Source organism: Schistocerca gregaria, chromosome 4 (genome assembly GCF_023897955.1).
Source record: "Schistocerca gregaria isolate iqSchGreg1 chromosome 4, iqSchGreg1.2, whole genome shotgun sequence".
In the NCBI taxonomy this organism is placed as follows: domain Eukaryota; kingdom Metazoa; phylum Arthropoda; class Insecta; order Orthoptera; family Acrididae; genus Schistocerca; species Schistocerca gregaria.
In genome coordinates this window covers 699,722,920-699,742,808 of record NC_064923.1, presented here as the reverse complement: position 1 = coordinate 699,742,808, position 19,889 = coordinate 699,722,920, and the positions used below count along the sequence as shown (strand labels likewise).

Genomic DNA, 19,889 nt, shown 5'->3' with positions numbered 1-19,889 from the left:
TACAGCCGTAATTTTTCCCGATGCCAGGCAGTTCGATTGTATCCATGGAGAGCAGCATCAAACCAGGCTTCAGACTGAAGACCACAACAACAACACTGACAGTACGAACAACAATATGGAGGAGGAGATAATGGACCGAATAGAATCTGCAGACATGTGTATGTTGTCAATGGGCGAACTATTCAACAGAAAGCTACTAATAAGAACAAGAACCCTCCACATGCACAAGACAGTTTTGCGACCGGTTGTAATGTATGAGGCTGAAACACGGACACTAAGAAAGAAGATGTACAGAAAATTATGACTTTAGAACGCAATGTGTTTAGAAAAGCATTTGGACATGTGCCAGAAAATGAAATTTTTATAACAATGAAAAACGCAGAAATACACATATTATTTAATGAAACAGAGTTCTGGAAGGGAAGCTACGAAGTACGAAACCCTAGTCAGACCAAAATTTATGTTGATGTGGTGAGTCAAGAAAGACTTTGAGACCCTAGAAACCAATGAGAACTCGATTAGCGACAGAGGCCAATGAAAGACGCTAAAGCGTGAGCCGTGAACCGACTGCAGTCCGTGTGGCCGACGAAGTAAGTTAGTAAATATAAGAAAGGCTACTCATTCTTCGGCGTTATGAACGCATTCCATCAACAAACTTTCAGAAGTTGTTCAGAGATCCCTTCTGAGTATTTTGGTGTAAAGCACTCAGGGTATTCGGCCGCTCGTTACAGGTTGCGATTTATTCGGTTTGATACTGGTATCGCCCTCGTTTCTTTGAAAATCTCTTCACAAAAACGAAGAATCCTCTAATATGCATTAACTAAAACGTACCATACACAACACAGAGTGATGAAAGAACCGTCAGACACGTACAAAAGTACTGTGATGTGGTTACCATCAATGTGGAAACAGCTGAGTACAGCTCTTCCATTGCTTTAAGTGGACCCAAACGCGAGGTGCATATAGGACACCTTTTCGTTAGTAACTCTAGCCATACTGCTGTGTTTCACTGTTAACCCATAACTAATATTGCCGGGAAATATTACCCTACACAAACCCGAGCGGTACTGAATGCAGACCTTAAGGCGAATAGTGGACATTACTGCTGTCAGTAGCAAGTACCATGAGTCAATGGAACAAGTTTCTTTCCAAACAAGACTCTCAGCACATACCGCCTACATTTGTGCACTTAACAAATTTTTGCAAGAAACCAAACGAAATGCAATAAATCTGTAGCGAGGGTAGCTCCTTTCGCCAAAAATACTCAGAAAGTATCACTGAACAACCTTGGAAAGTTTCGGTCGAGTTATAATTCACCCTGTAGTTTATTTACTTATTTACCAGAGAATTACACCATCTAGTTAATAATTCTTAAACTGAATTTTTTTTCTATGCTGTAGCTGATGTATTACAACCAACTGTGCACAAGTAAATTTGAACCTTTCTACCTCCGAAATTCAAATTATCAGAAATTTTATTTAAGGTCTTACGGGTACATAAGCCATGCTGCAATTAGTTGACAGTGTTCGTATGGAAGTTCTGGTGGCGGAATGTTCATCTAAGTGAAATTTTCAAACGAGAGGGCATTTACCTGGAAACACAAATCAGTGGGTCTTCCAAACTACTTGTGTACGAGATTAAAAGTAGCTGGTGTCACCGAGCTACAAGCCTCGTCGTTAAGCTAAATCATGTTCGGCTAGATTGTAGATTGAATCCATTCACTGTCGCAGACAACATGTTGGAATCCGCAATGAAACGATATTATTGTGGAACAAACATGCCATACAGATCCAACAAGTCCTCCTCTAATGGTGTGTGGCGGAGGGTACTTGTGGTACCACTAACTGCTCCCCCTACCCTGTTCCACACTCTAATGGAGCGTGGGAAGAATGATTGTCGGTAATCCTCTGTATTAGATCTAATTTCTTGAATTTTCTCGTCATGGTCATTACGCGAGATGTATGTGGGACGAAGTAACGTGTTGTCCAACTCTTCCCGGGAAGAGCTCTCTCGAAAATTCAACAGCAAACCTCCCCGCGACGCCCAACGCCTCTCTTGTAACCTCAGCCAATGGAGTTTGTTGAGCATCTCGGTAACTCTTTAGCGCCGACTAAACGATACCGTGACGAAGGGCTTCGCTCTCCGGTGGATCTCGCCTAGACCAATGAATCAGCCATGGCGTATTCTGTGAGATATCCTGGTCAAAGACTCCATCAGCCTTGACAAGTACATAGAGAAACAAGTACGAGGCGTGCTGAGAAGTAATGCCACCATTTTTTTTTTAAGTGAAAGCTCTTAAAGCGTTTTAAATAAAACAAATTTTATTAACATTCTACACCTTTATTCCTCATCTCTACATATTTATTCCTCAACGTAGTCATCCTATCGATGAACCCATTTCTCCAATCTAGACACCACTTTGTTATACTGCAGAATGTTTTACTTAAGCCGCGCGGGATTAGCCGAGCGGTCTTGGGGGGCTATAGTCATGGACTGTGCGGGTGGTCCCGAGGGAGGTTCGAGTCCGCCCTCGGGCATGGCTGTGTGTGTTTCTCCTTAAGATAATTTAGGTTAAGTAGTGTGTAAGCTTGTTGTTGTTGTTGTGGTCTTCAGTCCTGAGACTGGTTTGGTGCAGCTCTCCATGCTACTCTATCCTGTGTAAGCTTCTTCATCTCCCCATACCTACTGCAACCTTCATGCTATTGAATCTGTTTAGTGTATTCATCTCTTGGTCTCCCTCTACGATTTTTACCCTCCACGCTGCCCTCCAATAATAACTGCTGATCCCTTGTTGCCTCAGAACATGTCCTACCAACCGACCCCTTCTTCTAGTCAAGTTGTGCCACAAACTTCTCTTCTCCCCAGTCCTATTCAGTACCTCCTCATTAGTTATATGATCTACCCATCTAATCTTCAGCATTCTTCTGCAGCACGACATTTCAAAAGCTTCTATTCTTTCCTTGTCCAAACTAGTTATCGTCCACTTCCTGACACTTAAATCTATACTCGATGTTAACTAATTTCTCTTATTCAAAAACTCTTTCTTTGTCATTGCCAGTCTACATTTTATATCCTCTCTACTTCGACCAGCATCAGTTATTTTGCTCCCCAAATTCTAAAACTCCTTTACTACTTTAGGTGTCTCATTTCCGAATCTAATTCCCTCAGCGTCACCCGACTTAATTCGACTACACTCCATTATCCTCGTTTTGCTTTTGTTGATGTTCATCTTATATCCTCCGTTCAAGACACTATCCATTCCGTTCAACTGCTCTTCTAAGTCCTTTGCTGTATCTGACAGAATTACAATGTCATCGGCGAACCTCAAAGTTTTTATTTCTTCTCCATGGATTTTAATACCTACTCCGAATTAGGCTTAGGGATTGGTAACCTTAGCAGTTACGTCCCATAAGATGTCACACAAATTTTTGAATGTTTGACTTTGTTGATGGAGGTGCAACACACGCCTGATTGCACCACTTCGTCACCCAAAGGTGTTCTCTAAGTTTTGGAAACAGATGAAAATCGCGCCGGGGCAAGTCGGGACTGTATGGAGGATGGTCGACGGCAGTGGTGCCAAGGTTTCGCATTGATGTAGATGTCGCAGTGGTCGTGTGTGTCCTGGCATTGTCATGCTGAAGGAAAGGAACTCCATGTGTGGACCAACTCTCGGAATACGAATTTCGATTGCAGCAGGCTGTTTCTGACACGCTGGCATAATTACATTATATATCGCCATGTCACACATTGCAATTCGGAGCCCTTTAGCAGCAGAGAGCTGAAAATACGGAGGGATAAAGAATAAATGCTTAGAATGTTGATAACCTTTGTTTCATTTAAAAATCTTTAGAAGTTTTCACATAAAAAATTCGGACGAATTAGTGTTCAACATGCCCGCGTAGTTTGAGATGGCGCGAACGTACTAGACGAAGACCAGCAAGAAGTGATAACATTAAAGTTTATGTTATAAGTACAGTGCACCATGATCTTCATGTCAGCATTCGAGAAGCTGCTGCAGCGCTGGCACAGGAGTTGCACGGTAAAGATTTCAGTCTCTGCAGAAGGACTGTGAATAATTTCTCTCTTGACGCCTTAGAAGGAGTTGTAATCTCTGATGGACACACATTCGATCCGGCCTCCACCCTAACAGAGGGCTCCTAGCGCCAACCAGCCGCCAATGTCTTGATTTTACAGCCAGCAAACCCAACCGTAACCAAGGCCAACCCCTTGGTTGCCTCCAACTTGCCGTCTGTACACACTAAGCAAATCTCGGCCAACGAAGAAATTCGTTGTCGGTTGTTGGCCTTTGTTGATGGAGGAAGATTGTCCAGAAAATATTTGAAAATAAATGTCTAGCTGAAAGGATATTTCAGAAGGCCTACAGAGCGATGAGTAGATGCAGTGAAATTTTACGTGTAGGATAGCGTTCCAGAGGCAGGAGGTCCAGGAATAGATGATCTACGAACACAGGAGGATGTGGCGAGCTCTTATATATCTCACCCGCGAAGCTGGAGCTGGCAAATCATGAGGATGATGATGATGATGATAATGCTGATGATAATGCTGATGATAGTCTAAACAATCGTGTTTATGTCACAAAACCAGATTACCTCAGAGAGCGCTCCGAGAAGTTTGTCACTCAATGACACTGGTATGACATCCGCAGGGCTTTTAGAAGGCGAATTGAGTTGTTCATTCAGGAAAATAGGTCATCTCTCCATCACATTTCGCTGCAAGAATATAGGCCTAAACACAGCCAATTATGTACTGCACTTTGCATCCACCACTTAAACTTGAAACTTTTCTAGCTTCCGACCTAAAATTTGTAGAGCTTTGTACATAGTTGGCTTAAATACATCAACTACTTGATAGGAAAAACTAATGTTGAATTTACTAACATGCAACTGGTTGCTGTAACTGTATGGAAAATAACTAAACTGTGTTCACAACTTCATAGAAAGAGTAACGTATCTAAATAAATATTTGTTTCACTTATATTGAAACCTAAAGAAAAAAACAGCGTATGTGCAACACCAAGTACATAAGTAGTCTACACTCCTAGGATAAACCGTAGGCTATGTCTAAATCGTTTCTCTCGATAGATTTGTTGTCTCTAGCTTTAGGGAGCAAGAAACAACTGGTGTCACATGCACCTAACTCAAAACTATAGAACACGAACACAGAGAGGAGTTAAAAGACTGTACTTCAGTCCCAGTGGACAGAATAGGATACAGCTAAAAACGGGCACGTGGAAAAGGGCTAAGAGAACACCATGCAGAAATTTAGGCCCAAAACTAAAAAGTAAATGGTCTTCCCCTTATTGCTTCGGCAAATAAAAAGTAAAACGCGGCCAACAGCCTGCGCGTCATTCGCTAAAACGGCTGATAAACGGACGGCAAACCCAAGCTGGAAGGTAAATTGTTAAAAAAAGAGGGCTTTCTAGCAGGAAGTGGCGGACAGTTAAAATTTTGATGGGATGTGTACAAAGTGGTGCGGCAGCGCCACTTAGCAAATGACGATGGCTAAAAGGCAGTGCTCAATACGCAGCTAAGTTAACATAATATACTCCATGCAGGAGGTCCGAGAGTAGGCCGTCCAAGGCGCTGGGAGAGGTTTAATGAGCCGATGCTTATTCCCGTGAAGGGGCGACCATTGGCGATGCCAAATGGACACCACCTCCTGACAGACGGCAACGCAGAGATCATCGGAGGGAATAGGTACTTGCGGGTTCAGGTATGAGGACTGCAGCGTTGGCAGTTGCTCCAGCAGTCTCCTTTCCTGGCAGACCGACATGACCAGGCACCCACAGAAACATGACACTGGCTCCACGAAGAGTGAGCAAGTGACAGTTTCCCTGGTCCTGCTGCACTAAGGGATTATCTGTGTACAGCGCACATAGACTTTGGAGGGCACTGCGTGAATCTGAGCAGAGGACATAACTGGAAAGTCTGTGTCGCCGGATGTACTCCGGTGCCTAAAACAAGGCGAAGAGCTCGGCTGTAAATACTGAGGAGTGTTCCGCAAGCCGATTTCGAAAGACATGGTTGCCAATGACGAAGGCACACCCGACCTCTTAGTCAGTCCGAGAGCCATCAGTGTAGACGAAGGTGCTATTGTGAAGTTCCATGTGAAGGTCGTGAAACTGGAGGCGACAGACCGAGGCTGAAGTAGTGTCCTTAGGAAGCAAATGAAGGCCAAGGTCAACATGGATCGCTTCACAAAGCAAAGGTGGTGAAGGGTTCAAACCCACGGCGTAAGTTGCAGGTAGTGTGAAGTTAAGCCGCCGCTGAAAGTCGCGAAAGCGGACTCCAGGAGGTAACAGAGAAGAGGGACAATCCCTATACTAACGGTCAAAGGAAACAGCAAAGAAGGGGAAACAGGAGGGGTGGCCACACGTGGCAGACAAACGGCATGCATACCTGCCGAGGAGTTCAACACACAGACTCTCAACCAGGCTGGTGCAAAAGGCACCCGTGGCCGAACGGATGCCATGATAGTGGATAGTGTTGAACGGCGTAAGAGGGATGGATGTGCAGACGCATGAACAAAGGACCCATAGTCGAGTTTCGAACGGACAAGGGACCGGTAGTTCGATCGGCACCCCAGGTAGTACTACTGAGGACACGTGGGAGATTGAGAGACCACGTACAGCGGCCTGCCAGGTAAGACACGTGGGAGGACCAAGAGAGTTTCCTATCGAGCATGAGCCCCAGAAATTTCGTAGTTTCAACGAACGGAAGGGCAACAAGCCCAAGATGTAGTGATGGTGTGTGAAACCATTTGCGCCGCCAGAAATTCATACATACGGTGTTGTCAGGGGAAAAGCGAAAGCTATTGTCGATGCTCCAGGAGTAAAGACGATCAAGACAGTGCTGAAGACGCCGCTCAGTGAGACAGGTCAATTGAGAACAGCAATAGGCAATAGATGGCTAAATCGTCTACAAAAAGGGAGCCGGAGATGCCCGGCGGGAGACAGGCCATTATAAGGTTGATGGCGATGACGCTCAGGACGGAACCCTGAGGCACACCATTTTCCTGGATAAAGGTGTCAGACAAGGCAGAACCCACACGCATCTTGAACAGTCGATTTTGTAATAGTTCCTGAAGAAAACAGGGCAGGCGCCCAGGGAAGCCCACGTGGAAAGAGTACGTAGGATACTTCTCCAGCTGGTGTCGTAGGCCTTCTTCAAATCGAAAAACACGGCCACAATCTCGGATTTCACCAGAAAACCATTCATGACATGGTTGGACAAAGTAACGTGAAGGTCAACTGCAAAACACCGCGCACGAAATCCGCACTGTGCATTCGTTAGTAAATGTCGAGACTCGAGCCACCACACCAGCCAGGCATGGAACATAGGTTCCATCACCTTGCAAACGCATCTGGTAAAAGAGATGGGGCGGTAGGTAGAAGGATGGAGGAAGGCAGGACGATAGTGCGAAGAGCTCGAAACTTCCACAAAGTGGTGGCCCAAGGTGTTGCAGATAGCAATAGGGTCCACAATAACATCGTCTTCTACTATCAGGCAGGAAACTGAGGAATGGATCTTGGTCCCAGAGAGCCGTAGGAGGTTGGTCCACACGACAGAGGAACGAGTGGATCTGTTAAAAGAACTAGTGAATGAAAGCCAGCTAGCTTGTTTGCTAACCCGAAGGACGAGACGACACTCCGTACGCATCTGTTTATAATGAAAGCAGTTTGTCATCGTAGGGTGACAAAAACGCGGAGAGCATGTTTCCATGCGCGAATTGCATAGCGGCATGCCTCAGTGCACCAAGGGACTGGAACACGATGTGGTAAAGAGGAAATGCGAGGAATGGAACGTTCTGCAGCAGTAAGGATAACGTTGGTGAGATAGTTCACCTGTTAATCACAACTGGGGAAATCTTGTTCTTCGAAGGTCGCCAGGGAGGAGTAAAGCTGCCAGTCAGCCTTAGTAAGCTGCCATTTCGTCGCGCATGCGGATGGGGAAGGAGTCAGCAAACGGAGAGCACACGGGAAACGGTCCCTCGAGTACGTGTCAGAAAGAACGGACCACTCAAGACGATAGGCAAGCTGTTCAGTACAAAAGGATAGGTCCAAATGGGAATAGTTGTGAGGGAAAGGAAAGTGAGTGCTCCAGTGTTAAGGCAGAAGAGGTTGAGTTGCTTAAGAAGGTCAGCCAAGAGCGCCCTCTCTGACAGATCCTGGGAGAACCCTAGAGGGGATGATGCGCATTAAAGTCACTGAGCAAGAAAATGGACGAGGTAGCTTCCCAATAATCTGAAGGAAGTCTGCCCTGGATACAATGAAGGACGGAAGTAATTAAATAGTACAGAGGGAGAAAGTCAGGCGGGATGTCACTGAGGTGCTCCAAAAACTGGTCTAGTTTCTCGCGTCCGTGTGGCCAAATGACGAACGTGTCGTCAACGTATCGAAAGAAACACTTCGGCTTCAATGGCGCAGTATCTATGGCAATATACTAAAAATTCTCCATGAAGATGTTGGCAACAGCTGGAGCCAAAGGTCTACCCATTGCTACGCCATCTGTCTGATCGTAATACTGGCATTGTATACGAAATAGGAGGACGTAAGAGTGTGCCTAAATAGCTCGGCCACGTCACTTACAAAGTACTGGGAAATTAGTTCCAAAGCGTCTTTGATAGGCACATTCTTAAATCCCCAGACATGTTCCCCAAGGGAGGAGAAAAAGAATAGCGAGAGGATAGACATACAGCACGGAAGGGAAAATTGCTGCAAAGGCTAGGGCCCTATGCTAGCACCTTCCCTCCTCCCCCCCCCCCCCCCCCGGCAGTAATAGCAAAAGATATACGGGGGTACCACAAAAAAGTTTGGAAAACGTAGCTACTGGCAGCCCAAAGCCGGGAGGATGAGATGTGCAGCGATTACTCATTTGGTAAGGGCATAGAAGGTAAAATTGAAGTGCGCGCATCGTTTTGATTTGTCACAACAGCTTATATTGAACAGCCAGGAGACGGCTGTTGGGCTGCTAGTCCAGTGAAGTATGACAAAGAACATCTTTGAAGTTTGGAACCTTGGAAACAATTGCTGGCAGAGCTGAGTGTATGAGGAAGGGTCTTGAGTCGTGTCTGTATAGTTTTGTCGGTACAGCAATTGGTCACAAAAAGTTTAATTCCTAGATTTGAGTCTCGGTCCGGCACACGGTTTCAGCGTCACGGGGATTCAGATCAGTGCATGAGAGCGAAGTCTAAGGAATCCACTGTACGCTTTATCCCCGCAATTCAGCTGTATATTATAGAATTTCGGTTGCAATGCAAGTGAATAAACAGAAAGCGACTAAATATGCGCTAATACTTGAAAACAGCTGTTTTTTTTTTTAATCTTAAAATTCTCACTTTGTATCTCTTCCATTTTCTTCGTATAGCTACGTTACATGTTTGACTGGCTGCTACGCACATCTCATGTATTGCACACTATGTTTAAAAAAGTCATATATCTACAAGGGGTATTATTGGTCAAAACTAGAAGTTGCGATATGGACCAATCTGTCCTCTCATTCCAATATGTTACGTACAAGGAGACACAATAGTCAGCGCTGTGAGTGGTTACCAAACATCCCAATATATCATTCAGCTCTTGTTTGGAATGAATCACCCAGTCTTTCACTTGGCTCTGCTCGGATTGTGTTATATGCGCTGGTCACACTCTATTGTAACGTCTGCTCATTGTCGACGGGTATGCACCAACGCCTTTAAACGTACCCACAAGCAGAAATATTACTGAACCTAGGTTCGATGAAGGGGGAGGTCATGCCAGAGGAAATCCTCCAGCAATACTTCACACATTAAACGGAGTTGTGTCCCGTAGTAGACACCACAGTCATTGTCTTCCTAGAAGGGAACTTTCTGCAAAAGTGCTGGTAATATCACTTAGAAATTGGTAACCCGTGAGCTTGTTAATCTGTAAAGTACACTCCTGGAAATTGAAATAAGAACACCGTGAATTCATTGTCCCAGGAAGGGGAAACTTTATTGACACATTCCTGGGGTCAGATACATCACATGATCACACTGACAGAACCACAGGCACATAGACACAGGCAACAGAGCATGCACAATGTCGGCACTAGTACAGTGTATATCCACCTTTCGCAGCAATGCAGGTTGCTATTCTCCCATGGAGACGATCGTAGAGATGCTGGATGTAGTCCTGTGGAACGGCTTGCCATGCCATTTCCACCTGGCGCCTCAGTTGGACCAGCGTTCGTGCTGGACGTGCAGACGACGTGAGACGACGCTTCATCCAGTCCCAAACATGCTCAATGGGGGACAGATCCGGAGATCTTGCTGGCCAGGGTAGTTGACTTACACCTTCTAGAGCACGTTGGGTGGCACGGGATACATGCGGACGTGCATTGTCCTGTTGGAACAGCAAGTTCCCTTGCCGGTCTAGGAATGGTAGAACGATGGGTTCGATGACGGTTTGGATGTACCGTGCACTATTCAGTGTCCCCTCGACGATCACCAGAGGTGTACGGACAGTGTACGAGATCGCTCCCCACACCATGATGCCGGGTGTTGGCTCTGTGTGTCTCGGTCGTATGCAGTCCTGATTGTGGCGCTCACCTGCACGGCGCCAAACACGCATACGACCATCATTGGCACCAAGGCAGAAGCGACTCTCATCGCTCAAGACGACACGTCTCCATTCGTCCCTCCATTCACGCCTGTCGCGACACAACTGGAGGCGGGCTACACGATGTTGGGGCGTGAGCGGAAGACGGCCTAACGGTGTACGGGACCGTAGCCCAGCTTCATGGAGACGGTTGCGAATGGTCCTCGCCGATACCCCAGGAGCAACAGTGTCCCTAATTTGCTGGGAAGTGGCGGTGCGGTCCCCTACAGCACTGAGTAGGATCCTACGGTCTTGGCGTGCATCCGTGCGTCGCTGCGGTCCGGTCCCATGTCGACGGGCACGTGCACCTTCCGCCGACCACTGGCGACAACATCGATGTACTGTGGAGACCTCACGCCCCACGTGTTGAGCAATTCGGCGGTACGTCCACCCGGCCTCCCGCATGCCCACTATACGCCCTCGCTCGAAGTCCGTCAACTGCACATACGGTTCACGTCCACGCTGTCGTGGCATGCTACCAGTGTTAAAGACTGCGATGGAGCTCCGTATGCCACGGCAAACTGGCTGACACTGACGGCGGCGGTGCACAAATGCTGCGCAGCTAGCGCCATTCGACGGCCAACACCGCGGTTCCTGGTGTGTCCGCTGTGCCGTGCGTGTGATCATTGCTTGTACAGCCCTCTCGCAGTGTCCGGAGCAAGTATGGTGGGTCTGACACACCGGTGTCAATGTGTTCCTTTTTCCATTTCCAGGAGTGTATATGGCTTTACCTGTCTATATATCGAAGGCCGGTAATCCTGATGCCCCACATCCATGATGCTAGTGGATTAGCATTTGACCACACATTTGTACAGTGGAAGTTCACTATCTCGTCTCTTGTAAAACCTTACTCATCTGTAAATAAAATGCAGTTGTGAAGTTTTGACCTTCAACGGCTCGCTTCTCAACAGATATTCGCTTCCAGACATATCATTATAGGAAATTCGATTTTTATCCAATACTTCCTCTTGTCGGAATATGTGGCACTCTTTCAATACATACTACGTATTGTGTCATGTTGTGCCACGCTGGCTGATGTTGACTGTTGTCAGGTTTCGGTTTCCTTAGCATCCAACTTCAGAGCTGAGTATACAAGTTATATTGTACTCCAAATTAGCTAGTCTGTCCTTCCAAGGAACTGTAAACAAAATTGTGTTACAATTCACCGTCGGATGGTTCTCTTTGACATAACAGCTTAGCAGATTCTTACTACTTGAAGGAGACATCTGCTTGCTACAGAGTGGCTGCTATTGGACTGAAGCCGTAAGCACAATACCACAGTGGAATAGGGCCGCCGGCCGCTGCGATTGCAGGCGGCCAATTAAGTGGTGACCGCTATCTGCGGCGCCAGGGAACACATTAGCATTCCTAAAGCGGGTATGGAATGCGAAATGAATGCGCCCGGCGGAACAGCGGCAAGGGCAGTAATTGGCTGTTAACGCTAAACTGGAGCGATTGTCGTCCAGCAGAAATCACTAACGTCCGCTGATTCCTCTCTCCTGCATACTATAAGAGAACCCAATGTCACATATAAAACTTTTCGGGCTGCATATACATATAACAGTTACATGCCGTCCGTCACAGTCATAGGACATAATTAACTATTGTTGCAAGATACAACAGCCAACGCCTTATGTAAGCAATAAGAAAACTCTATATATAAATGTCCTCACCTACTGTGTGGCCGGAGGGGGGTGACCGAACGGTTCTAGGCGCTACAATCTGGAGCCGCGCGACCGCTACCGTCGCAGGTTCGAATCCTACCTCGGGCATTGATGTGTATGATGTCCTTAGGTTAGTTAGGTTTAAGTAGTTCCAAGTTTTAGGGGACTGATGACCTCAGAAGTTACGTCCCATAGTCCTCAGAGCCATTTTGAACCTACCGAGTGACTCATTATCGCCCAACCGAAACTGCTACGGATAGAAACTTGAATTTTGGAGAGAGAATTGATCATATGTTGTAGGCGTCGTTTAAGAAGAGATTTCTCTAAATTCCACCCCTAAGGAGGTAAAAGAGTGGGTGATTTTCTTTTTAAATGTGTCGTTCCTAAGAAAGTTTTGAAGGTGGAAGTACGGAAATTAGGATTTGGTTTCTCGTTCAGAAGTAAAGAAGTACATTTTCCAGTATTTTTGAGTATTTAACCCGTATAGGGATGTTGTGCGGGGCGAAATTTCATTTTAAAAATAAATCATTGCTAAACAAATGATAAAGCATTTTTAAAGCTACATCCATGAGAATTGGTACTTGACTTCTCAGTTACAAATAAAAAAATACCTATTTCAGTGTTTTTGGATATTCAATCCCTAAGGAGGTAAAATAAGGTATGAAAATTTTATGGTAATATTTCATCACGATAGCATTTTTTAAACAGTCTCTGAAAATTTGTATTTGGCTTTGTGGTTAGAAATTTTTAAAATATTCGTGTATCAGTGAGTTTTTTTAAAAAAAATCAGCCCCTTAGGGGGTGAAATACGGGATGAAAAGTTTTAGAGAAATATTCTTTATATTAAAACATATTGAAAGCAAAATCTATACAAATTGGTATTTGACCTCTAAAGAAATATGTGGTTAGGGGTTGGAAGTTTTTATAGAAATATCATCACAAGAACTCAGAAGGTTGGATTAATAAGGACCTCTGACCCCAGCTAACAGAATCGCTTTTTGGTCTGAAGTACATTTGAGAAAGACAATGTGAAAAGTTTGTATGTTACACTTTGTGAATAACACAAAAATTCGATTAAGGAAAAACAAAAAACAAAAAAATCAAAAAATGTGCGGACCATGTAGTCTACGCAAGCGAAGCAGCGGATGCTAAGCTAGTGTGATATGAACGTGAACAGCCATCTGAACCGGTAACAGTGGTAAAACTTCCTGGCAGATTAAAACTGTGTGCCCGACCGAGACTCGAACTCGGGACCTTTGCCTTTCGCGGGCAATTGCTCTACCAACTGAGCTACCGAAGCACGACTCACACCCCGTACTCACAGCTTTACTTCTGCCAGTATCCGTCTCCTACTTTCCAAACTTTACAGAAGCTCTTCTGCTAACCTTGCAGAACTAGCACTCCTGAAAGAAAGAATACTGCGGAGACATGGCTTAGCCACAGCCTGGGGGATGTTTCCAGAATGAGATTTTCACTCTGCAGCGGAGTGTGCGCTGATATGAAACTTCCTGGCAGATTAAAACTGTGTGCCCGACTGAGACTCGAACTCGGGACCTTTGCCTTTCGCGGGCAAGTGCTCTACCAACTGAGCTACCGAAGCACGACTCACGCCCGGTACTCACAGCTTTACTTCAGCTAGTATCCGTCTCCTACCTTCCAAACTTTACAGAAGCTCTTCTGCTAACCTTGCAGAACTAGCACTCCTGAAAGGAAGGATACTGCGGAGACATGGCTTAGCCACAGCCTGCGGGATGTTTCCAGAATGAGATTTTCACTCTGCAGCGGAGTGTGCGCTGATATGAAAGTTCCTGGCAGATTAAAACTGTGTGCCCGACCGAGACTCGAACTCGGGACCTTTGCCTTTCGCGGGCAAGTGCTCTACCAACAGAGCTACCGAAGCACGACTCACGCCCGGTACTCACAGCTTTACTTCTGCCAGTATCCGTCTTCTACCTTCCAAACTTTACAGAAGCTCTTCTGCTAACCTTGCAGAACTAGCACTCCTGAAAGAAAGGATACTGCGGAGACATGGCTTAGCCACAGCCTGGGGGATGTTTCCAGAAACATCCCCCAGGCACTTGCCCGCAAAAGGCAAAGGTACCGAGTTCGAGTCTCGGTCGGGCACACAGTTTTAATCTGCCAGGAAGTTTCATATTAGCGCACACTCCGCTGCAGAGTGAAAATCTCATTCCGGTAACAGTGGTACTTGTGTAAATAAATAGCATTGTTAACAGTGATTGACTCCTTAATTTTGTGGCATCTGAAAATCTTCTCAGGTTTTTAGGTACAATCAAGTTATGTACACACAGAGACATATTGTTTCTTCCATTCTTCTAACAGATGTCAACTTTTGTACTTAGACTGTTTTCCATTTGGACTCTTCTGTTGGTGTTTTACGTTCCAGATCACTTTCTGTAATTTTTGATTTGTTATTACATTCTGCTTCGCTTACATACGTTGTTAGGGGTATAAGTGCAGACGATGTGATCACTGGTAGCTTAATATGTTAGCTATTTTTCTCTATGTCTAATAGTCTTCCGGCAATCACGTCACATACTTTACTGCCTGATGTTTTCTGCACAGTCATAACTGTACCACTACGTGGAATATGCATCCACATGTCCACACTGCAACACTTGGCATGCTGCCCAGGGTAAAATAAGTATTAACAGCTTGCTCTTGCCAAATGTGCTTGGAGGTACAAATGAACCTAATAACATACTACTCCTAATAGCTATAATTATTTGTTAGTAAATGAAGTAAATACTGATGGAAAGTTGTTCAGTACACTGTCCTCAGTCACAGATAAAAGTATCTGCACTTATTCCACCAAGAACCTGTATACTTTTGCCCACAGTGTCATGTGGGCACGCCACCAGGCGACATTCAGTCTCGGGGTGCAGTTTTCATATTGTTTTGGTTCACCAATGTCTATGTACAGAAATTTTACGTCAGATATGTGAAAAATTTTACATGTAGGTGACCTGTTTACTTACAGAATTAGTGATGATTTCGACGAAGAGGAAAGGGGAACATATGACGGAATTTTTCTTCTATCATTATATTGCTTTATATTGCCTAAGACAAAGGTAACAATAACTATAGGTCTTTACACTGACTACAGATGAAGGTGACCGCACATGTTAGATACAGATTCAATAGACGCAATAAAATGACATTAATGCAAAGTAGGCTACGATGGGCATCGAATGTGGATTTGATCAAAGTATAACAGGGACTGGACTCCCCAGAATTACATTAGACGAGTCTATTAGATAAACTGAATGAGTATAAAATGGTATTACATTGAAGCGCCGAAGAAACTGGTATAGGCACGCGTATTCAAATCCAGAGACATATAATCAGGTAGAATACGGCGCTGCGGTCCGCGACGCCTATATAAGACAACAATTGTCTGACGCCTTTGTTAGACCGGTTATTGTTGCTACAATGTGAGTCTGAACGTGGTGTTGTCGTTTTACAGCCGGCGCACGAGAGACGGGTCACAGCATCTCCGAAGTAGCGATCATGTGGCGATTTTCCCGTACGACCATTTCACGAATGTACTGTGAATATCACATAATTATAGATCACATAACTAATGAGGAAGTATTGAATAGGACTGGGGAGAAGAGAAGTTTGTGGCACAACTTGACCAGAAGAAGGGATCGGTTGGTAGGACATGTTCTGAGGCATCAAGGGATCACCAATTTAGTACTGGAGGGCAGCGTGGAGGGTAAAAATTGTAGAGGGAGACCAAGATATGACTACACTAAGCAGATTCAGACGGATGTAGGTTGCAGTAGGTATTGGGAGATGAAGAAGCTTGCACAAGATAGAGTAGCATGGAGAGCTGCATCAAACCAGTCTCAGGACTGAAGACCACAACAACAACTGTGAATATCAGGAATTCGGAAAAACATCAAATCTCAGACATCGCTGCAGCCAGGAAAAGATCCTGCAAGAACGGGACGACTAAAGATAATCGTTCAACGTGACAGAAGTGCAACACTCCCTCTAATTGCTGCATATTTCAACGCTGGGACATCAACAAGCGCGTCCGCAGCTCGTGACCAGCGTTGCTGCCTCTGGATCACGGGGTCCTGGGTTCGGTTCCCGGCAGGGTTGGGAATTTTCTCTGCCTGAGGACTGGGTGTTTGTGTTGTCCTCATCATATCATCATCATTCGTTTCAGTAGCTAGATTTCATGGTGTAAAAATTGGACTGCGAAAAAATTGAGTCTTTGTACAGGTGCTGATGACCGCGTATTTAAGCTCCAAAAAATGGAAACACAAATATTTTCGATACACAAGAATATTGCGCTTATAACAGTTTAACGATAGCAAGAGGTTTCATGATTCTGCCGTAACAGACGTGTTCTTTCGCTACGGTTAGCGGCAACTAGCAATGCCGTCAGCCAAAGGTGTTGCTATTTTACAGACTATGAAATCCTAAGTAGTCAAACATTTGAAAACAAACCTTCCGTAAACATGATGTATTTTATTAATTATTGCTGATTTAATATGTTTAGCGTGAATGAAGGGGTGGATGGAAAACGACTATTGTTATGTGTGAGTAAATCGTAGCGTGGGAGTTGCATGTATACAGAATATGTGTGTCAGACGCTCAGAGAAAAATTTAATGTATAATTGTCCCGTTTATGGCACTGAGGAAAAGAGAAACATACCTTTATAAAGATATAAAGTAGAGGGAGGAGTATTTTGGTATTTGTACGTCTTCTAGATTTATTCATTTGATAAATCGCTCTAAAGACATGATGATGTGATTGTTTTTCATAACAGTAGGTGTAGGATAGCACAGTTGAAATTGAAAGATAACTCGTTATGGTGATTCTCAACCGATCAGACGAGAGTACGTTCGTGGTTTTGTGTGGGCTAGAGAATTACTTTGTGGAGTCAAGAAGATGATTTCATAGCTCAGTCATCATGACGTTCTGACGCTTTTACCAGGAGCTCTGAACAGATATAATAATTTTGCAGAATTACGAGTTCAGCTTGACCGTGGAGTGCCTCAAAGTAATGGTAGAGAAGTTATAAAGACGAACGCGCGAAATTCTGGATTTTCTGTATGAACCGTGACTTTCTTTCAGCGTAGCATGTTACGCAAGTCGTGAACGAGAACCGAACTGACTGATTTGGATAACACGCAACGAACATTCGAGAAACACAGAACATCCTTTCATAAAATTTCTCCTCAGAGAAATATACCGTAAGCTGGGTAAACAATAGTGACTGTGATTTCGTATATGTTGAAATTGCAACTACAGATTAGCTCAGGCTTGGTGGGTATGTTGTAACAACGAAATGACAATACAGTTTTTATTTTCATTCAAAGTCGTTTTTTTGCCTCTGTAGCTCCGTAAAAACTGGAAGTTAGCAGCGTTGTTGGAGCACTTTATTACTCTGAGATTTATTCCACCTGACTACCATTATGACTAAATCGAATGCTGGAATATAATATAACATGAGTCGCATATTATTATTAATGTACTGGTGCCAGTGAAATGACAAGTATTTTGGACAGCTCAGGAAAACTTCTGGTGAATCCTGTGGATTTATTGTGCAGATGGAGGGAATATTTTGATGAGTTGCTCAATGTAGGAGAAAATACGATCGGTAATGTTTCAGATTTCGAGGTACAATGGGATAGGAGTGATGATGAAAATAGGATCACATTCGAGGAAGTGGAGAAAATGGTCAATAGAGTGCAGAGCAATAAAGCAGCTGGAGTGGATGAAATTAAGTCGGATCTCATCAAATACAGTGGAATGTCAGGTCTTAAATGGATACACAGGATAATTGAACTGGCCTGGGAGTCGGGACAGGTTCTATCAGACTGTACGAAAGCAGTAATCACAACGATCTTTAAACATGGAAACAGAAAAGGTTGTAACAACTACAGAGGTATCTCTTTAATCAGCGTTGTGGGTAAAATGTTCTCAGGTATTGTTGAAAGGAAAGTGCGAGTATTAGTTGAGGAGCAATTGGATGAAAATCAGTGTGGGTTAAGGCCTCTTAGAGGTAGTCAGGATCAGATCTTTAGCTTACGGCAAATAATGGAGAAGTGTTATGAATGGAACAGGGAATTGTATCTATGCTTTACCGATCTAGAAAAGGTATATCACCGGGTTCCTAGGAGGAAGTTATTGTCTGTTCTACGAGATTATGGAATAGGAGGCACACTTTTGCAAGCAATTGAAGGTCCTTACATGGATAATCAGGCAGCAGTTAGATTTGACGGTAAATTGAGTTCATGGTTCAGAGTAGTTTCAGGGGTAAGACAAGGCTGCAACATGTATCCACTGTTGTTCATATTATTCATGGATCATATGTTGAAAAGAATAGACTGGGTGAGTGAGATTAAGATATGTGAACACAAAATAAGCAGTCTTGCATATGCGGATGACGTAGTTGTGATGGCAGATTCGATTGAAAGTTTGGAAACTAATATTTCAGAGGTAGATCAGAAATGTAAGGACTATGGTATGAAGATTAGCATCTCCAAAACGAAAGTAACGTCAGTGGGAAAGAGATATAAACGGATTTAGTGCCAAATAGGAGGAACAAAGTTAGAACAGGTGGACGGTTTCAAGTACTTACGATGCATATTCTCACAGGATGGCAACATAGTGAAAGAACTGGAAGCGAAGTGTAGCAAAGCTAATGCAGTAACTGCTCAGCTGCGATCTACTCTCTTGTGCAAGAAGGAAGTCAGTACCAAGACTAAGTTATCTGTGCACCGTTCAATCTTTCGACCAACTTTTTTGTACGGGAGCGAAAGCTGGGTGGATTCAAGTTATCTTATCAACAAGGTTGAGGTTACGGATATGAAAGTAGCTAGAATGATTGCAGTTACTAGCATATAGGAACAATGGCAAGAGGGTGTCCACAATGAGGAAATCAAAGAAAAACTGGGAATGAACTCTATAGACGTAGCAGTCAGGGCGAACAGGCTTAGATGGTGGGGTCATGTTACACGCATGGGAGAAGCAAGGTTACCCAAGAGACTCATGGAATCAGCAGTACAGGGTAGGAGGAGTCGGGGCAGACCAAGGAGAAGGTACCTGGATTCGGTTAAGAATGGTTTTGAAGTAATAGGCTTAACAACAGAAGTGGCACCAATGTTAACACTGAATAGGGGATCATGGAGGAATTTTATAAGGGGAGCTATGCTCCAGACTGAACGCTGAAAGGCATAATCAGTCTTAAATGATGATGATGATGATGGTGCCAGTGGTCAGACACTTGAGAGTCTTGGTGCCATGTAGATTGTACTAAATCCGACGCTCAGCGCACCTACGACGACGTAACATTTGTTACGTGTCGTAAACACCTCAGACCACGACCTTTGTATTTCTCGAAGAGTTTTGGCTGTCAAAGGTAGTCCTGCGCTCCTGCTCTCAATGCTATCACTGTAAGCAATCTTGGGAAGCAACAAGTCAACCAAGTAATAGAGTAAGGAAAAAAGGTTTTTCAACAAATAAGAACGCGGACCAACCGTGATAAATAAAATATAATTCAGAGGCGCAGGATCTAATAAAGCACATGTTACAGCTGCAAGAGATTGCT

At 44.4% G+C, this 19,889-nt stretch overlaps 1 protein-coding gene and 1 non-coding gene across 2 annotated transcripts in view; both read right to left on the bottom strand.

The window, feature by feature from the left end:
- The window catches only part of LOC126268131 (uncharacterized), a 1,167,451-nt gene that overhangs the window by 1,125,250 nt on the left and 22,312 nt on the right, over positions 1–19,889 (bottom strand). The window lies entirely within an intron of this gene.
- Positions 13,527–13,601, bottom strand: Trnas-cga (transfer RNA serine (anticodon CGA)). Its single transcript has one exon. It is a non-coding gene; the product is annotated as a tRNA-Ser (tRNA).